Genomic DNA, 8028 nt, shown 5'->3' on the forward strand with positions numbered 1-8028 from the left:
TCAGACCTTCTGTTGCTTTTTAACATTTTGATCGCTTTTCTTGTTTGAAGGAAGAAAACTGTAAATAAGGAATACTTAAGTAACACGTAATAACATGCAAAGCTCCTGAACAAAAAAAAACAACTTGCACTCCCCATTTCCGGTCTGTTCAAAAAGCTCATCCCATATTTCCTTCGACGCTGAAGGCTTTTATTTCACGCTTTTTTATTCGGCGATGCACACTTGCTCGAATTTTCCGACCGAATAAACAATATATTATTCGGATCATAGAAGACTGGTAATATTATTGATCTGCCTTAGTGTGTAGTGCAGTCCTAAAGATTTTCGTTATTTTAACTGTCCTACTAAACTGTACTAAACTTTAAAAGTCCTTCTTTTTACAATTCTTAAAGTCAGTGACGCCCCGTAGGGGTAGGCAGATTCAGCGTCGCCTGGGGGCGGCAGTTACTTGAAGGGCGGAAAATCGAGGAGAATCATGTGGAATATATATAAATACCAATTATTATTTAAAAAATCAGCTCCCTGGTTTTGTTGGGTTTGCGATGTCTAGTTTACTTCTGTTGCCCTTCGACGTCCTTGGTGACCAGAAACGACACGTGCAAATTTATGAATTATAGTCTTAGTTATTAACCAGTATGCATGGAAGCTACGTTGCTCGTCGAAATTAAAGATGCACCCTCCTCTTCCAGAGCGTCCCACCTACCACTCCGGTCCACGATTTTAGTCTGTAAAGTGTCGAAGCATCACGCCGTCATCGATTATCGATTTAATAATGCCTAAGCCTTTGCGATTTTAAACTAAACATAATATCATTACAGTAGAACATATTTCTTAGATATTGGAGTCATGAAAGGATGATAAAAAATACTGTATGAAAAATTGGGCGGCATTTTGGCGCTGCCTTGTCTAGGGACGTCATTGCTTAAAGTTATAACTAATTAACACGATGTCACAATATATTATGTTATTTTTCGTAATCATAATTAGCATGGATATCACTCAGGTCGATTCTGTAAACAACACGCTTATTTAGTTTGAAAGCAAGTGCATATCTATGCCACATAATATTATAATATGTATTATATTACGCCACTTTTCCGTTTCATGTTTACTTTATTTTAACTATAAACATAAGTAGAGTTATGCATTCGCTATAATATCTCGGTTAGTTTTATTGTTGTGTTATAGGAATATGGAGTTCTTAGATACAGGTACATCGTCTTTGCAATTTGTTTATATTTGCAAACAATGATATTTCACCACTAATGAGCGTGTAAAATGCCAACTTTGGCTAGACTAGCTAAACGGTGATGCTGGTATCGCAATATTAGTATTATTTTTCAAAATTAAAGATCTTGGCAAATTATTTGACTCACGTTTATCATTTCGCTCAAACATCATTTCTACGGCATTGCGTGCAAGCTAGCTTCTAAAATTCGTCATGAGACAAGCCAAGCCATTCAAGAATCCAGATGTTTTACGTACACTCTGCAGCTCGTCAATATGGGTCCATTATCTGGAGTCCTTATGAGGTTTTCTATAAGCTTGTTTTAGACCGTGTTCAGAAGAAATTTCTTCGACATCTTTATTTTAATGTACTTATATAATTATTTTCCATTTGACAGTTTCTCAAACGAGTATTTTCCGACTAATTTTCTTCAAAGTATGCTCACTTTTCATTATATTGAAGCTCGTATGTCACTTCTGGTCTTAAAGCATTTTTCCCTGCTCTCACGTGGTAAAGTGTTGAATCCTGAAATTATGGAAAATTTGAAATTTTATGCACTCGTCAATTAGATGCGTGGTCGCAGCCATGATTTATTTTGGGTGAAAGCTCTTCATATCAGGCTCACCAGACGTCCAGACACCAAAAGCGAGGAATATGCAGCTGGTCAATGCACTCCATAGAGGTGTTAACATTTTTAGCGATGCTATAAGTATTTTCTATTTAAATTCTATTTTATTGTTTAATTTGTATTTTTTTTGAATTAGTGTTGTTGTTTTCTTTTCTAAATTAATTTACCTGTACTTGTTATTTTGAATGTCATATTGTGAACGTATTGAATTAATAGTTATGTGTTATGTACTCAATGTATCTTTTTTAAATAAATAAAAAAATAATATCGACCCATCTCAACATATAATAATTATTATTGTCATACTACATCTTGCTTCGACCAGGTAGTACAGCTATTCGGTCCCACGTTAAAAAATATTACGCCTAACAGTTCATATCTCAGGTTAATTATTAACTCTCGGAATACGAAATAGCATATTTATGACATTTTAAATTGATTTTTAAGTTAAGTGATTTTATGTTAAAACTCTAGTGTCTTGAAAAAATGCATTTTCAGTCAACCCATTCAATCCTTTATCCTACGATAAGACTATCGTACGTATCTCAATTCAATTTAATTCTAGAGTCATTGTAAACTGTAGTAAAATACTAACTACTGTTTAACAGTCAATAGAAATTTTATACCTTTATCTTGCAACATCTACGCAACTATCAGATTATCAGTTATAATAGAAATCAGTAAATTTAACGTTTTTTTAAATCAACGAACAATTTACAAGATTTGAAAATATTAATCGGTACTGTAATGGCAAACGGTTATTATAACTGCTGTTTTTTTCACTTTTTTAGTTTTCTTCCATGGCAGGAATGGAATGCCTTTTCGGAATTGAGCAGTTTTATTCTATAAACTATTTTTTATTAAAAAAAACTCCGTTTATTTGACCTCCAAATGCCAGTTCTGGCTTTTTTTCGGAGCGTACATAAAATGCCGCGCTAATTTTCATAGAAAATTTTGGCAAAATTCATGAATTCAAGAATAAAAACACAATCTTACCTAACCCGACAAATCATCCATTTTATTTGCTATTTTCAAAATTTGTTTGCCGCTAGCTTCTCGTAAACCGACAAGAACCAAAATATGTTTAGTCAATCTTATTTTTTTATTATAAAGAATTTAAAACATTATCCTCTTAGATATTTATTCATTTTGAATATGAACAAAAAAGTCTTATTATAGATGTAGTGTAGGTAACATATTTCTTGTTTCCCTAAATACCTTCCAAAAATAATACTTATATCATATTAAGGGGGGACATGCTCGTCGAACGTCAAAATTGAGTTTTTATTGCATTTTCAAACCATGATCCTGGACACTCCTTAAACGTTGTAGATAATCTATTTATATAATTTTGAAGCCCCTTTATCTTTTATAGTTATTTTAAACATTTGATGACTGCATAAAGTATTTTTGTTACATAAAATAGTATTCTTTTAAACATCCGTCTCCAATGTTTTAGAATATAGTCATATGTCGGTACATAACTGTGCAGTGGTGTTAATATTTTTTACATTTATTAATTTTTAAACTCATCTATAAAACCATTAGTATAATTTATTACGAGATAATTTTTGTAAAATATTCACCATAAAAAATTATATTGATAATCTCTGTGATCCCAAATTTGACAAGAATTAGGCATTTTATTATTCAAAAAATCGGCAAGATTAACACATTTGAAGATAATTCTAAAGATACTTATTATAAGCTATGTTTTTGACCATTCAAGTGTGATAAACATCTTATGAATAATGATTGCTTTATAATAATTATTGACCTAAGAATAAGGTAGTGTTTTTTTGAAATACGCCATTTCTTTTGTCATTCCCTAGTAGTTAAGCTACAACATACGGCCATAGCCATAAATTGACAAACTATAATTAAAGTAGGGAGTAAAATTATGTTAACGCGCGTGTTTGAAAATGTACTTAACCGATTTTTTTTTATTTTTTTGTAAACGGTACATGTTCAAACACGCGCGTCAATATCATTTTACTCCCTACTTTAATTATAGTTTGTCAATTTATGGCTACGGCCGTATGTTGTAGCTTAACTGCTGGGGAATGACAAAAGAAATGGCGTATTTCAAAAAAACACTACCTTATTCTTAGGTCAATAATTATTATAAAGCAATCATTATTCATAAGATGTTTATCACACTTGAATGGTCAAAGACATAGCTTAGATAAGTATTTTTAGAATCATCTTCAAATGTGTTAATCTTGCCGATTTTTTGAATAATAAAATGCCTAATTCTTGTCAAATTTGGGATCACAGAGATTATCAATATAATTTTTTATCGTGAATATTTTACAAAAATTATCTCGTAATAAATTATACAAATAGTTTTATAAATGCGTTTAAAAATAATAAATGTAAAAAATCTTAACACCACTGCACAGTTATGTACCGAAATATTACTATATTCTAAAACATTAGAGCGAGAGGTTTAAAAGAATACTATTTTACGTAACAAAAATACTTTATGCAGTCATCAAATGTTTAAAATAACTATAAAAGATAATAAGGCTTCAAAATTATATAAATAGATTATCTACAACGTTTAAAGAGTGTCCAGGATCATGGTTTGAAAATACAATAAAAACTCAATTTTGACCTACGACGAGCACGTGGGCCGTTAAGAAATACAAAAAAATCTTTTGGACGGGCTTTTGTATAGTTTCTTGGAAGGTTGAACAAAAAATAACCCTAAAATAGTCCGTAACCCACGATTGTTCCTATCAAATTTCAAAGCCGCTTCGTACATAAAATGCCACTTGAAAAGTATAAGGATCATTCACAATTTAATATTATTATTTACTGTATTTTTATAATAATTACTTTTTACAGTAAGTATCGTAAAACAACTGTAAAGAAACCTCTCAAGCAACAACCAATCTTTACGTTCGATTATCTAGAAGTCAGTTATTGTGACAATGATAATTTTATTACTTAATTAATCAACTTTTTAGGTATTTTTCATATTAAACTCGTATAAAATTGGAATTGTTATTGACGTAATGTGATTCTTCTCTAAAATGCGCCGACTAGACGGCAGCGACTTGCTTGCGCAGTAGGTATAGACTTTCCCAGCGGTTTTCGGTTCGCGCGAGCTTCAGTTTTCACGTCCATATACACGGTTTTCCCGATACAAACCGGTTTGCGCAGGTAAACTTGTCGTAAAGCATGAGCGTCTAGCCGGTGCTTTAAGAATGACTTATTTTTTTTTATCCACGAGGTCGCTTTATGGAACACTTCTCTAAATAACACGATTTATAAAATCTAATTTTACTTACCATGTAAATAAATTCGGCCACAATTTAGAGACAACAAAACATACTTTATTTTATTCGTATCAGTTTAAAATTGTACATAATAATAACTTACTTATCCTTAAAATTATGTGAATTTGATTTAAATTTGAAATAAATGATCTTTGTTTAAATATAATAAATTATTATAGTTGTGGCCGGACCCCAACGTGATTTTTATTATTATTTTTAAATACTTACACAAAACATCACATTACAATCCCTTCGCCAATAGCCTTGGAGCTTTTTATCTAGCGGAAGGTAACCGGAGTTGAGTGGGTTACAAAAGTGAATATAACTAAAGTGTACAAATTTATTATTCCATTAATAGAAAATTCTTCGTACAGCTGCTATAAAAAAAGTTTTTAAATGTGAACTATCCTTAAAGCATAAGATGTGGGCTTTATTTTTATTTACCGCGACGCTAGCCGTCATAAACCGCCCTCAAAATGTTACCAGTCCTGGCTGAAAGTTTTTTTCTCAAAGGGAGCTTTTGAACGAATCTCTAAAGCGAAAGCTTTGCCTAACTATAGCATTATTTAAATAGAACATTATAAAATGACGTAACATAAATTTAAACACGTGCATGAAATTTATATAATTTTTTGATCAGTAAATTAATATAATATAATAATATTCGGTAAACGTACCAACAAACTGTTTTTTTATAAAATTAACTCACAAATCTATGAGGTAGGGTTATCTTTGAAATATAAACCTTGTGAAACAACATGATAATATTATTATGTATCACTATTTAAGCCTACCTACCCTCCTAACTGCGGCCTGGTTTTACAATAATAACACATTGTATACTTGATTTAATAAAGTAGTATGGCAAGTCAGTCTCAAACTAAATTTCAACAAACCTTCATCTTATTACTACTGTTCCAACTGCCTTCGACGAAGCGTGATGTATTAGCGATGAAAACAAGTGTTTGTGATATAAGTTCAAAGGATCCTGAACGTCTACAAAACTTTAAGACAACTTCAAGGTCACAAAATCTTCATTTATTTCGACCCTCTTTCCTATGTGGTTGCAGTTCCTCGATAATAGAGTCATATTGCAACCACACTTTAAAGGTACAATAATGAATGATTTTATATATAGTAGAAAAATAGATTATTAGTATATTATTATCAAATGTTTGAGGCTTTTACGGTTGTTTTTTATCGTAGTAAATTTTTGGGTTTCCACTGTGTGTCCTTCTTCATTCTTTCCTCGACATTTCGGGCTCATTACAGAGGCCATTATCAAGAGATGATATGATAATGTGTAAATCTCTCGATAATGGCCTCTACAACGAGCCCGTAACGTCGAAGAAAGAAGGAAGAACGACACACGATGGAAACCCAAAAGTCTACTACGATATAATATTATCAAGTTATTCTTTTTTTGGCGCTACAGCCCTGTATGGGTCTTAGCCTCCTCAAGTATCTGTCATCATCCAGGTCTATCTAAACCCATCACTTATAGTTTAGTATGTACAAGGTCTCTAAATCCAACTCGATACGTAGTATTAAATAGTAACACAGGTGAACGAGAATATGCTGGATATTTTCTAGAGAATATTATGCTTTAAAAAACATTACCCAACTCAGGTCGATTGATTCTGGCGTATTAGGATTCAAACGCCATTTCTAGATTAAACGAGATCAGTGGGAAGAAAACTTTTAGCGTATAGATATTCTTCTTACTACTGGCGCTACAGCCATGTGTGGGTCTTGACCTCCTCCAGTTTAGGATGCTCAAGGTTTTTAAATCCAACTCGACACGACACCTCCATATTTTACTAATGCGACCAGGTTTTCGTTTGACTCCCGGCTTGTAAAATGTCAATTTCTTTATCATGTGTGACTCTTCCACCCTATGTAGATGGTCCAGCCATCTAAGGCGCCCCAATTTGATAGACTATTGGTACAATGTACAGGTCCTAATTGTATCGTCATCTCTATCCCAACTCTGTGCTATATTGAGGTCTTATTAGTATTTTGTACAAGATACATTTCAAGTGTCGGTTCAATGACATACAACATAGCATCTTCATTATACCAAAGTACCGGTTCTTAGGCACCTAATACAATTCTTCTTTTAATTTTGATTTCTAGGCTATTCTCACTGTTGATAGAGGACTCCAGGTATACGAAATTCTTGACCTAAGTTCAAAGTTGTGTAATATGATGTAATGGCATAAATGCTTAGATATTTTATAGATAGTGTAGGTAGGCTTTAAGATCCGCCATAAAGTGTGCACAATAAACTTTGTCAGTCATATTACGTAGTTGTTTTCATTGCAATAAGACTGCAATTTACAGTTGGTGTTGGTTAGTTTTTAAAATTCAATTAAACCCTGCGAAATAAAGCCATAATAGATAATAGTCAAAAAATACTAGTCTATCTGTAAAATATCTAAAATGATGCAAATAAATCATACATTACTTCGAATATTTTATAGATATAATAATATTTGATATCTATTATAGTTTGGTTATGCAGGACTTAAGGGCGGACATGCTCAGCGTAGGTCAAAATGGAACTTTTATTGCATTTTCAAAGCACGATTCTGGACATTCCTTAAACGTTGTAGATAATCTATGTATATAATTTTGAAGCCTTATTATCCTTTATATTTATTTTAAACATTTGATGACTGCATACATTTTTTTGAATAATAAAATGCCTCATTCTTGTCAAATTTGGGATCACAGAGATTATCAATATAATTTTTATCGTAAATATTTCACTATAATAATGTTGATATAAATTATACTAATGGTTTATAAATGCGTTTAAAAATTAATAAATGTAAAAAATCTTAACACCACTGCACATGCATGTACTGAAATATGACTATATTCTA

The sequence above is a fragment of the Rhyacophila brunnea genome, unplaced genomic scaffold, assembly GCF_057557595.1.
Source record: "Rhyacophila brunnea isolate RB1 unplaced genomic scaffold, BYU_Rbru_1.0 scaffold_22, whole genome shotgun sequence".
Lineage (NCBI taxonomy): Eukaryota > Metazoa > Arthropoda > Insecta > Trichoptera > Rhyacophilidae > Rhyacophila > Rhyacophila brunnea.